Source organism: Eublepharis macularius, chromosome 3 (assembly GCF_028583425.1).
Source record: "Eublepharis macularius isolate TG4126 chromosome 3, MPM_Emac_v1.0, whole genome shotgun sequence".
Lineage (NCBI taxonomy): Eukaryota > Metazoa > Chordata > Lepidosauria > Squamata > Eublepharidae > Eublepharis > Eublepharis macularius.
This window is the reverse complement of record NC_072792.1, coordinates 70,057,036-70,070,559: the sequence shown is the minus strand read 5'-3', so window position 1 is coordinate 70,070,559 and position 13,524 is coordinate 70,057,036. Positions and strand designations below refer to the sequence as shown.

The 13,524-nt window shown below is 36.9% G+C and overlaps 1 protein-coding gene across 3 annotated transcripts in view; it reads right to left on the bottom strand.

The window, feature by feature from the left end:
• Positions 1-13,524, bottom strand: part of CDKL5 (cyclin dependent kinase like 5) — a 123,641-nt gene that overhangs the window by 109,374 nt on the left and 743 nt on the right. The gene's annotated exons all lie outside the window — the stretch shown is intronic.

The window sequence follows — 13,524 nt, the reverse complement described above, 5'->3', positions numbered from 1 at the left end:
CAGAGACCAACAGGCAAACTTGGCAGAGTAGAAAAGTGTCTATTCTTGCATATTCTTGATCCTGCATGCAACACATTTTACAGGCAAATTATAAACAAGTTTGACTGGACTGCTAATACAAATTACTTAACTCAGCTTCCATGAAGTCGGCTTAACAATAAAGACTTATCAGCCTTGCTTTTTCTAATAACTGAGGGGAGAGGGAGAAATTGATGATGAAAAAGATCAAATATTTTACTTAACCATCCAAAGGATAACATTATACCAATCTTGAAAAATCCACATTCTTTCTATTTTATGTCAATCTACAGTCTACAGAAAGACAAATTTTGAGATACAAGAAAATCTTAATTTTAAAACTGCTACTTTTTCATATTAGAGTTTTGTTTGAAATGCACATGGGCAAATAGAAACATTATCTCTAACGGTTTCAGGAGGAAATATGTTAAAATAAACTATGGATTATTTATTGTCCCTAAAATTTTATTTGCCTTTTTTTGTTCCTTCTCTAACTATACTAAATTTAGGGTAGATTTCTAGGAATTGACATATAAACAATATGGCAAACTTTATGCAATGTATTTTGGCCAAAGTGGTGAGTTAATGACGTTACTTGCAACAAGCGGACCATTTCAAGATGCATTGGAGATGATATCATCACGTTGCCCCTGAAGCTCTAGCATTTGGCCAAAACTCTATGGCTTAACTATTATGTTTTCATCGACAGAGTGTTGCCAGCAACACACTAATATCAACATGTCGGAATGGTGGCAACCCCGCCCCCCCCATTTCAGCCTCCTATTTTTCCCATTGCCCCGTTGAGCAGCAGCAGAAAGAGGCAAGAGATTCCCCACCCCCAGCAAGAAACCGTAGATGTATTTGGTGCATGATTAATTAAAAGCTAACAGCGACCAAAGAGGCTTGGTTCATATAAAGTTCTCAACGCAGGGACATAAGGATTTAACCTCAGAGTACCAATCCCCTCCTACTCCAGTTCCTATGTGTGCAACAGGAGAAAACATAACCATCTCCCATTGTCATGTATAACCTGAATTTCTGTAATAGCACTGACTAATTCAAGCATTAGAATAGATTTTACTGCACTAGGTTGAATGAATATTTTTGTACTTAAGAACCTTGTCTAAAGTATACAACTGTGTTCTCTGCGTGAAAGTTCTTGGTATCGAAAACTACCAGACCGCCAACCATAACAAATCAAGCTTATTTCTTAGACATTTTGGAGGAGATCACAAGGAATCAGATTTGAATTCCCATCTCACCTCAAAATCTTTCTCTCTTGGGTTCTCTAACCCCTTAGGACCTTGAGCATATTGATTTCTCCTCTCACCTCTTCATGATTTTTCCTTTTAACTGATGCTATTAAAATTCTGTATATTAGATCACTTTCATTAATAGTTAGACTAGGCCTTGGCAAATTTTCTTTAGCTTTTAGGAGCCAGCCACCCATTTCTTATTTATTTAATCTCAGAGTTGGAAAGGACAACTGGATTCATCTAGTCCATCCTCCTGCCAACACAAGAAATACTACTATAATATCCCTATCTAATAGGCATTCAATTGACACTTAAAAAACCTCCAACAACAAAATATCTACAACCTCATGAGGGAGACTGTTTCGATGTTTAACATACCACACCATCGGGAAATTCTTCCTCAAATTTAATCAAGACCTCCTTTCCTATAGTTTATATCCATTCATCTGAATTCTGTCACCCAACATAACTGAGAACATATCCACCTCTTTCTCTGCCTTGCAATCCTTTAGGTACTGGAAGGTGGCAACCATATCATCTTACAAGTGTCTATTCTCCAATGTAGAGATTCCCAACTCCTTCAGCCTATCCTCATAGGACATGGTTTCCAAACCCCTCACTAGTTTTATTGCCATTCGCTGGATTCATTCCAGCTTATTGACATCCTTTCTAAAATGTGGTGCCGCAAATAGAACCAAATACCCCAGATGAGGCCTAACTAAGGCAGTATATAGTAGCACCAAAACCCCACATGACTTCAACACTAGGAGGTAGTACTACCCAGCCATGTTTCACCCATCCAATATTTATAACACTGATTTTTATTACTCAAGTGCAACACTTTACACTTGTCCCTATTCAACTTGATTTTATCTGCCTGGAACTAATCCTCCATCCAAATCCAGCACCTCCTATTTCTATTCTCCAGGGTATTAACTACCCCATCTGGTTTAGTATGACCCAAAACTTGATAAACACATTCTATATTCCTTCATCCAAGTCATTTATAAAGATGTTAAACAGCATTGGACCCAAAGAGAATCCTGAGGTATCCCATTTGTCACCCTCCTCCAGGGAACCATGAAACAAGAGAGAGAGGAAGAGTGAGAATTCCCCCTCCCCCCCCCCACACACACACTGCTCTTCTCCCCGGTGGAAAATCTCTCTCTTGCAAAAGGCCACCCTGGATTTCCTGCCTCCTGTTATGTTTCCCCTGCTCCCCACCCACCCCTGAGCTCCCAGAGAAAAACCCAAGCTGAGGATTTTTGCAAAAGAGAGAATCTCTCCCATTGCTCTTCCTCCAGCAGAGAATCGTATCCAGTGGCTGTTCTTTGTAAGACTACACTAACCAGGGAACCTTATAGGACTTGACACACTCCTGGGTGTCTCATGTAGTTTCCCTCTCAATCAGGCCTGGCTGCATGCTACAGTTCAATAAGAGGCAACCCATGAAAGCCAGTATGGTGTAGCAGTTCGAGCCTCAGATAAGAATCTGGGAGATCCTGGTTTGAACTCAACACTGTAATGGAAGCTCACCTTGAGTCAGGCACACTTTCTCAGACTAACCTACCTCACAAGGCTGTTGTGAGGATAATATGGAGAGCATTACATAAGCTGCTTTAGGTTCCCATTGTGAAGAAAGGTGAGGTATACATGAAGTAAATAAATAATAACTAAAGTCGAAGTCTAGGGGCAGATAAAAGGAAAAGAGAAAACAGTGAGGAAGGGGGGAAAGATGCTCACCTTATGGGGTCACCTGCATGTTTCTCATAAGCCCGTTATTTCTATAAAAAGCTCCATTTAACTGAATATTTCCACTGAGAATTTCTCAGAAAGAGTACAATGAAACCATTGCTCAAAATGAGATGCCCCCCTGCAAGTCTCTGCAGCTCCCCTCTCCTAGTTATATCTCATTTGGAACCAGGCCATAGAATATGGCTCCAAAAATCTATACAATGGAGTCAGGGACAGCAACTAGGTATTTTTTGGGAGGAAATCCAGGTTTGCAGGAAAATATGAAATAGGAAAATATAGTATCAGGGGTTAGAAAACCCTCAAACCACAGAAACCATCTTTAAGAAGAGCGTACTACAGAGATGTCATAAGACTACACTATGATATTTTAGCAGCCATTTTGAAAGTGGCTGGGCAATCTGCAACCACTATTGCTGAGGATACCAAGTGGGATGGCAGACAAAAAAGTAAAAAGGGAAAATAAAGCTGGAAAGCGAAGAGCAAAGAAGCTAAAAGGAAAAGGCTGGAACAGAGATGGGAACACAAAAGGAGGGAGTGGGAAGGAGGAGAAGAGGCCACCATATCAAGAAACAGAAATGGTAGGGAGAGAAGGAAAGGAGAGAGGCTGCAGGGCATCCAGTAGTACGAAAAGAGTAAAGGCAAGAGAGACCAGGGGGATGACATATCCCATTAACGAACATGCTAAAGGGAAAAAATTCACAATATGCATTAATTTGCAATTACGTTCACTCACTAAAGCTCAGATGTCATTCTGTTCTCCATCCACCCAGTCCAGCTTAGTTTCAGTCTGCTTTGGATTTTGCACTCGTGAATAATTTGTTATCTAGAAGCTTTCCTAGCTCACATTGAGTCCTGACTCCAGAATGAACAAATTAAAAAGCTATTATTTCAAAACATACCTGAGGGACCTCACTGTTCACCTTGTCTAGCATGTGCAACAGGCATTTGTTAGTGAGAAATGTGATGCAATAGTAGCAACAAGATTCATAGAATATCCTATTTACAATCTCCTTCCCTGCCACTTATATCTTTACTTTCTTGTTGTACCCCACTCCAATCAATGTTTCCCAGGGAAAACACAAATGCCTATAAATTTACTCTCATAGTTGAAGATGCACTGTCTGAAAGACAAGGGGAAAAAACCTAGAGCACTTAAATGTAATGAGAATGCAGACTTTAGAATTTAAGAAATTCTTGTTATAATACCACATAAGAAAAAACTAAATAGAAAGCAGAGATACTAATTCAGAATAATGCATTCCATACAAGTGTATGAGATTAAGGGGGTGCAATAATCTTAATTAAGGTCTATAACACATACATTACAAGCACCCCAACTATTCAACAATACCTGCTGAGAAAGATGGAAGTCAGTTGCTACTTACCACCCTTTGCCAACTGGCACTGTACATATATTGTATGGGTTTTCTTAATCCTAGTTTTAGTTCCAGCATTCTCAATTAAGATACCTCAGGCAAGAGATTTAACAGGTTACTAGGATTTTAAAAAGAAAGTCAAGTCAGGGTACCCAGTATCCACCTCTCTGCATCTGTACAATGTAGTTTGTACCAAACATTCTTAGGAACAGTGCAAGTTTTGTATGTTTATGTGAGGACAACAAATACAATTCAATACATATAACAAAAGTTCTTTGTATTCACTCTTGGTGGCTACAATATACAACGGAACTTCTTGCAAATGTTGCTTCAAAGATAAAGGCTTCATTTAAGACAACCAAGGTTCACAGCTGTACAGGATGATAAAAATGCCACTATCCACGTACTACTGGACTTTATTATAAAGTTACAAAGACAATAAAATCTTCAAATATAAAAACGACTTAAGCAAAGCCTACAGGACTAATTCACAGCAATTTGTATTAATTCATATTAAGTGGCTGGGTTGGGTGCAAGTTAATTCAGCTGCAAAAAAAATCTTTTCTTCCATCATCACTTAGCCTGGAAGATGGCTCCTTACCTTGACTCAGCCAATTATGCCAGATCAATGTAATATCAAGACTAGACTACTGTAATGCACTCTACATGATTCTGCCTTAAAACTAAATCAGAAACTCTAGGTGGTACAGATGCCTCTCTGCTGTTAATATTTGGAACTAGACAAAGCATGCGTCACAGCTATTTGCACTCGTCAATAACTGATCAGTGAAAGTACTTTGGGGTCAGGGAGGAATTTTCCTCCAGGCCAGATTGGCTGGGTATCCTGGAAATTTTCTGCCTTCATGTAGGTATAGAGCAGAGGTCACCGTGGGAGGTGAAGGGAGAGATAGCTGTAATTTTTCTGCATTGTGCAGGGGGTTGGACTAGATGACCCTTGGGGTATTGGTTATCACCTACAAAGCCCTTAATGGACTTAGACCTACATATCTCCAGGACCACCCCTCCCATTATGTTCTGCCATGACAGCTGCTCATCTGAACTAAGCCTTCTGAAGATGTCACCTTGCAAATTAAGATTGGCAGCTGCCCATATAGATGCATTCTCTGTGGTTGCTCATGGAACAGCATGCCTGAGGAGGTTAGAAATGTTCCCCCAGTTCTATCATTCTGCAGAATGTGCAAAACAGAGGTTTTCAAGACAGTATTTTTTAATAAGGAATGAGAATTGCAGTATAATGGAAGAGTGTGCTTTTATAAAGGGAATGAGATTGTGAATTATTGCAATATTTATTTGTATCATTTTCCTTTTACTGCACTGTCATCTACTACGGTAACTTACTGTTTATGGTATGTCATGCCTTAAACTGTGTTCTGTTTGCATTCTGTAATCCTAGTCCTATTGCTTTGTTTCATGCTGGCAGATTGTATTTTTTTAATCTATATTTATAATCTCTTGAGTCTCAGTGAGAATAAATGAAGTAAATAAATAAAACGAAGAACTATTTTACATATAAAATCCCTACAAGTAAATTACATGTGAACACAAAATATATTTATGAAATTCTATCTTCTGGAGGTATACCTGCACGAGCATTTTTGCGTTTACATCGTATCTCCTTGCTGAAGTAAAAGACAATTTCACTTTGTGTTACATGCTAGAGCACAATAAATAATAAAGTACATGTCTATAATTCATTATGAGTTCCAATTATAATGCTGTTATTTAGCATTGTAATATTTTGCTTTTAAAACCACAGCAGTCTACCAGTATTTCTTGTTCATTGCAATAAATGATGTTGTCTAAACATCTGAGTACAGAGTAAGGGCTCTGAATTAGCCTTCATATCTTATAGAATATTTCACATGATATTAATCTATAGATATGTCTACCCTATGGATTAATATCAAGGAAGATCTTATTTTAAAGTAATTAACAGATCTTTTATTCTTGACTTTGAAAAATCTACAGATAATTTTTTTCTCAGCTAGACTGTTCTGCATGCTGGATTTACCAAAAAAAAAAAAAAATAAAACCCACCACTTTAAATTTGCTGCCTTCTCATCCTGCCTACCTACTCAGCTGCCTAGTCTTTGCCCATGCATTAAGAGAAATAAGTAGTAGCCACATAGTGTTGCTGGTAGATTTCAATACCATTTGTCAACTGACAAAGATGCTAATATGCTAATTTAAAGCCATAAGCTCTCTCATAGTGCCAATTCACAAAAGTTAAAGTATCATTCTAGGATGCCTACACTAATACCAAAGTTTCTCAAGACTTATGGTCAAATAAGGAAAAATTATAGCCAACAGGACTGTAAGAAACCTAAACTGTATTTCCCAATGCTGCTGAATTTAATGAATGGAAAAATAAGTGATTTCCTGTAATTAACAGAAGTATCTAATATTAGTGTCCAGCACAAGACTCCATTTGTAATATTTTAATGACTCTACATTTTGAAACATATGAGTTAAACATTTATTTTAAATATTTATATTCCACTTTTCTCCCAATAAATAGGAATAAAGGAATTAAGCTGTTAAAATTTTTCTTCACTTATTTATTCAGATGTGTTACTGTTTAAGGTCAGAAGCTTTTACCACCATAATTAATTCTTTCCCTAAACTTCTTCTAAAAAATGTTCCCTTAAGCACTTTAAGAACCCTGACATAACTAAAGCTAGGTCTCCAGAATTCAGCATGACAATGATTTTAAAAACCCATCTTGTGCCACAAAACAAACCACAAAGGAAGAAGTTGTGTGTGTCAAGTGGAGTTTGGAATACTAACACTCTGCCCAGTAAGGTATGCAGAAAACATACAGGAGTTTTTAAGAGGAAGGAGATGCCATTTACATCAAAAAAGTGACATGGGAGGAGAACTGAACGCTCATTTATGTACTTTGAAAATCGCTAACCTCCCTGTCCAGGGAACCTCGAGAGTAGCACACTGAACAACTTAAAATGGGTCTTAAAAATTTCTCAAGTTGAAAACAACTATTAAAGGATTTTTAATTAATTAGTCTCTTAACTAAAAGCCAGGGTAAACAGAAGCATCTGGGCCTGATATGTAAAAATAATGTTGACAAAAAATCTCTGGTCACCATCACTTCTGAAGATGGGGGTACACTGAAGAGAGCTTGTGAGGAGGAGCTTAGCTGGTGGAATGGACACTATGATAGGAGGCAGTCCTTCCTTTCCCTAGCATCCATTTCTGAATCCTATTTTTCTACCTTAACACTTTAAGTATTGCAAGACAGCCAATCCCAGATGTCTCAGCATCTAATCTAGTTTGGCCCTTCTACTGCATCCTTAAATCTTCCTATATTAAATTACACTGATCACACTAGAACTTATTTTTCAAACTATGTTTGTAGAATTAGGCTATGTTTCAGTTATGATCTGAGACACAGAATACATACTTGTTTTACTCAGTTTTTTAAGTGATCAATTTCTTAAAATCAATAATCACACAAAATGCCCAAATAATAGGGTTGCCCACCTCCCAGAATTACAACTGATCTCCAGACTTCAGAGATAAGTTCTCCTGGAGAAAAGGGCAGCTTTGGAGGGCAGACTCTATGGCATTATATCCCTGCTAGGCTCTCCAAACCTGGTCTTCCTCAGGCTCCACCCCAAAATCACCAGGAATTTCCCAACCTGGAGCTGACAACTCTACAACAGAAAACACAGCTGCCTCCATAATTTACATTATTACAGCAAGCCTTAGCAACAAGAAATCTAACAGATACATAGTTAACAAGAAACTTTAGTTTAAACCAGACACTGCGCAATACATAGAATAAATCTATGTATGATAATTGTACATTAGTGATGAATGTAATACAAAACAGCCTCCAAGCATACACACATGCGCAATACATAGAATTTGCAGGTGTTTCAGATTACAGCTTTTACATGTTACATGCTGAACACTAGATGGAAATTCAATCTATGTTTTTGTTAGTGTAAATGGACAAAGGAAATGTTTAATGTTTTATTACTTACTTCATTTATACCCTTTCTTTCTTCCACATGGGGACCCAGAGGGGTTCACTTCTCCTTCATTTCATCCTTACAACAGCTCTGTGAGGTAGATTAGACAGAATGTGCAACTGGCCCAAAGTCACCCACTGAATTTACATGACAAAGTGGGGACTCAAACATGGGTGTCCCCGATCCTAGCCCAACACTCTAACCTCTACACTACACTGGCTCTCTCATTCTTATCAAATTCACAGTAATTCAATAGCATAAAGAAATAGGACTAAGATCCTTCAATATAAGAGTGCTTCTGGGAGGGGAAACAATTCTAAGCAAAATTAAAATAACCTTTACAAGATTAATCCATTTAAAATAATTTACTTTTATTACCCATAAAGGACAGTTTTCATTCATTTTCCTAATTGTTCATTTTAAGAGACTGTTTGCTGTACTGCAGCAAACATTGATAAATTTCAGATTCAGAAATGCTGAAGCTGCTAAGAATGGAAATCCATGCCAATTTAAAAACAAACAACTGCTGCACACATTTTCTTCAATGATTTCAGTAACACTTGACGATTACATTGCATCAATAAAGTGGAGCATTGGAAGAAAAAACTCCCCCAAACTGAAAAATAGCATAATTCAAGAAATTACTTTAAAAGAAAGAATGTAGTATAATGGCTACAAGATTATCAGCGCAATCTTAAACAGAGTTACACCCTTATAAATCCACTGATGTCAAGGGCCTTTAGGAGGGTGTAAGGTAACAATATAACTGCTGGGGAAATTTTTAAATTCCTCAGAGTACCAATGTTGAGGATCCCCTCTTTCTTAGTCAGAACCAAGATTTTAAAATTGATGATCTCAGAAGTAAAGTTTATTTTCTAGTAGACCTGATGCACATAGCAGACAGCAAAGTGCATACCAGAGTCTGGTAGCATCCACTTTTATACCTTTCAAAAGGAAGGGATACAGGTAAACAATTTTTATTTACAGAACAAGAAATTATTACATGAATATATAAACAGTCAAGTGTTAAGTTAATGATATTTAAACATAACGGATTGACAGGTTAAGTTCATATCTGCTTTGGGTCAAATACCATGAACTATTAAAGCTTCAGTATTTTCTAGACATGTCTGGGAAAGGATATACCCAAGGCTGAGAGACAGACAGGAAATAAAACATCTGAATCTTTATTCAAGGAGAAAAGACTTGTGATGCTTGCCTTATTTAACTCATTTAACTTGGCCTTCAGGGTATACTGACCAAGCACAGGAAGAATCAAGCACAATGAAATGATAAACACAGAGTATGTGTGAGTGTATGTTAATCAGAGATACTTTAGTTAATCCAGAGCATAGCAAAGGTGGGAGATATTAAGAAACAATCAGGTACCCCAAAATTCCCCAACAATAACAGTGCCATCCTAAGCAGGTCAACACAGATTGCTAGTCTATTCATTGGGCTTACCCCCAGGAAATCCTGTCTTGGTGGAAAACTGTCTTTGTTCTTCAGATGACACTGTAAACTATGAGTCAGGAGTTCTTGGTTCAAATCTCAGCTTTGCCCTGATTTAATTTTATCTTAGACATCACTATAATAGAGAAGTAATATTGAGCTACCTTACATAGTTGTTGTAAGTCTTTTTAAAATATTGTATGTACACACACAATAAATAAAATTTACTGACCAGAACTCAGTTAAAACATCAATAAAAACAAGCTAATTACCAAGACCAGCACAAGCAGCAATCGCTCCCCTCCAATAAATCAACCCAGCAAAGTGGACAACCAGCAGGAAAACGATCTTTGAGTCAATGTCAATAAAGAAAGCCAGGCAAACCTCCCAAGAAAGAACATTTCTTAGGTGTAACATCATAATGAAGGAGGGCCTATAACACCCACCTTGCTTCAAGAAGCAGCAGTGAAACCCAAAGAACTGCCTTGTACAGGATTGGAGATAATGCATGTGTGGTGCTTTGTATTTAATAATAAATGTAAAGCACTTTGAAGATTTCCCTGCTATCAAACTATAACCAGACATAAGCAAGAAAGAACATATTACTCTTATGCTCCAAGAATAACACTGGTTAAATATGTTTTGGGGCATCTATGAAGATACAGATAATGACCTTTAAAACTAAATGGTTCGGACCCATTATCCAAGGAAATTCCAATAAAAACTCCTGTTACATAAGATCCACCAATAAATCTCTGCTCAAGATTCTAGTTTAAGGCTGGCATCCACTAGAAGTTTTCAGTGGGAGTGGCAGATCAATACTCTTTTGCTGGGCACCTGACATGAGATGGAAAGATCTAAATTGAATTAAGAACTGGAAATTCTCTGTTTCATTGTTGATTTTAGAATTATTACCTTTTTATCCTTTTTTTAATATATTATCATTTTCAGATATGCCATGTTGACCAATGTTAACCACCAAGTCTGCAGAAAACCAATTTATAATGCTATTATTATAGCGTCCAGTGGAAAAATACAATCACATCACTATGTTTTATAGTCAATTTTTAATTTTAAAAAAGCAGTAGTGCTAGTCAGTGTTAAAAGTTCTTAAGCCATTTGCAAAAAGCGGAGAATTCATAAACTAGCATTCAGGAAGATGAACAAAAAAGACAACAATACCTTAAAAGCCTAAAACCATGATGTATTCCTAATGGGTCAATACAGTATAAGAAGCCTTGAAAGTTAAGAGATAATAATAATAGCAGTGTGCTTATATACTGCTCTTCTAGACAGATTAGTACCCCACTCAGAGCAGTGAACAAAGTCAATGTTATTATTATACCCACAATACAGCTGGAGAGCTGGGGATGAAATGAAAAGCTTACCCAATGCCACCTGCTGAGCTCATGGCAATACTGGCATTTGAACCAGCGCTGATTCATAGCCCAACCACTTAACAACTATGCTACAGCAGATAAAACCTGAAAACAAAACAAAAAACCCAGATTCTATTGGCCAAAAGCAAGAAGATGTGGTGAACTTCCTTACTCAAGAAATTCCACAAACTGTAGTCCTCACATACCAAGAACTGACACTTTAGCTCAGATGGGTATGGGCAGTCTTTCAAATACTTGTTCCACATCATATGTCAACACCAAACAAGCAACCAGTGCTACTGATAATGGCACTGGAATAATTATGATGAGTGCAGTAGGCTCCAATTAGAACCCTTGCAGTTGCATTTTTGACCATCTTCAAAGGCAGCCCCACTGGATTTAAATGGCACAGTTTTTGAAATACAAAAATATGAATTCTGCAAAACTAGTTTCTTAGTCTCCAACTTCCATTAAAAGTTTTTGTTGTCAGGGAAGTTGCTTTGTTAAGTACATTTTAAGAGCTTTGGGGTAGGTATGATCTGTGATACAGAAGACAGATTTAGCAGTTTGCTTCCACCATGTAAAAAAGCATTTTATATTATCCAGCAACCTTAGTTGGAGGTCACTAAATAAAGAGCTAGATAAACTATTCTGCAGCGGTTTATCAAAAATAGTTTACATTTTATAAGATAATTCAGCTATTAAATGGGAAGAACATTATTTCATTCAAAATATTTATTTCCCAGTTTTAGTATAAGATTTTCAAAAGTAGATTCCAAAGAATGAAAATAAGGTTTTATTAATGAATGTCTAATAAGCAAAAGAACTACAAAAACCAATAAAACAGTACACAACCAAGCAGCCATAAAGTTTATCATTCATTACATGTATGAGTGAACAGAAGTTTAAACCTAAAATTTAATAGAATAGGAGCAAGACAAACTTCCATAGAGAAGGCACTCCAGAAACATGGTATTATTATAACACATCCCAATTTCTGAAAACAGAGCAGACTCTGAATACAAATGTCAGAAAGCAAGCAAGTTCATATCGCTGGTTTGTCTATAATTTGGGTTAGATTAAATTGGTTGTTACACCCATCAATGGCAAGGAACTAGAAGATAAACTCCATCCAGATAAAAGCTGATAGAGGGAAAAGAGAATCTACCAAATATTATAATCAATATTAGAAGATACTAAATACCTTGATATAGGGAACAAATATATGTTGCTTTAAACCTTTTATTTGAGGCCAAGCCTAGAAAACCACCAGCAGCTAAATTGGCCATCAATGCAAAGATGCAACTAGGAACTGCAGGCCGTAGGCTTTCAAAGATCCTCAGAAAATGGAATGAGACATGAGAAATTGTGAAAATTAAATGTCTTATTTCAGCTCTGCCTTTTCTTCTTGCAATTCTGAACTTCAAGCCTTTGAATTCAATTTGCACTAGGGCTGTCATGTAATTACAGGGCTTCTGGGTTTTGTCTGTTTGGTTTGGTCATTTTAACTTTTTTTTGCATTCAGTTCAAAGATTACAGTATTTTAACCATGGTTGGGTTAAAATATTGAGAATATTAGCGAAGGTCATGGCTTCTTTTACTAAATGTAGAACATTTTAAAGCATATAGTGTATACTAATGAATGTATACACACCATTTATAAAAGTAATTTTTTTCAAATAATGTCTACTGTAAACAGAAGTTTCACTTTTACTCTTTAAGAGAGCAACAGATGACAACAAATCTATCAATTATTTGACAATGTCCATCACTTAATCACTGTGTGATGTTCAATAAAAATGCATGACTGAAGAGAAGTATGTCTATTGATGGTATTATAGGGAATCCAAGACATACCCTGGAGAAAGAATTAGGAAATGAGCTTGACTCCTAGTTACCTCCAAGACATTATCATTGCATTCAACTATCTCCTCCTAAAGCATTATGTATCATTTTAAAACATAGCACCAGCTGGTAGATTTTACAAACTCTAACACAGAAGCTGTTATCAGATGTGAAAAAACCTATCGCACCTTGTGATCTGTAAAAATATTGTTGTCCAGCACACACCTCAAGAGACCCAAGGAAAAGAAGCACAAAACCTTACCCTTCAAGCATCCAGTCTTAATGCAAGGTAAAGTATGGCACAGAATATATTAAAATGAGGCAAACGTTCCAGGCCCAAATTACCATGATTATAAAGGCATGGCAGGCAAACGAAGCAAAGCAAAATAGAATACAAGTCTGAGGCACCATTTGCCTACATAACATTAGT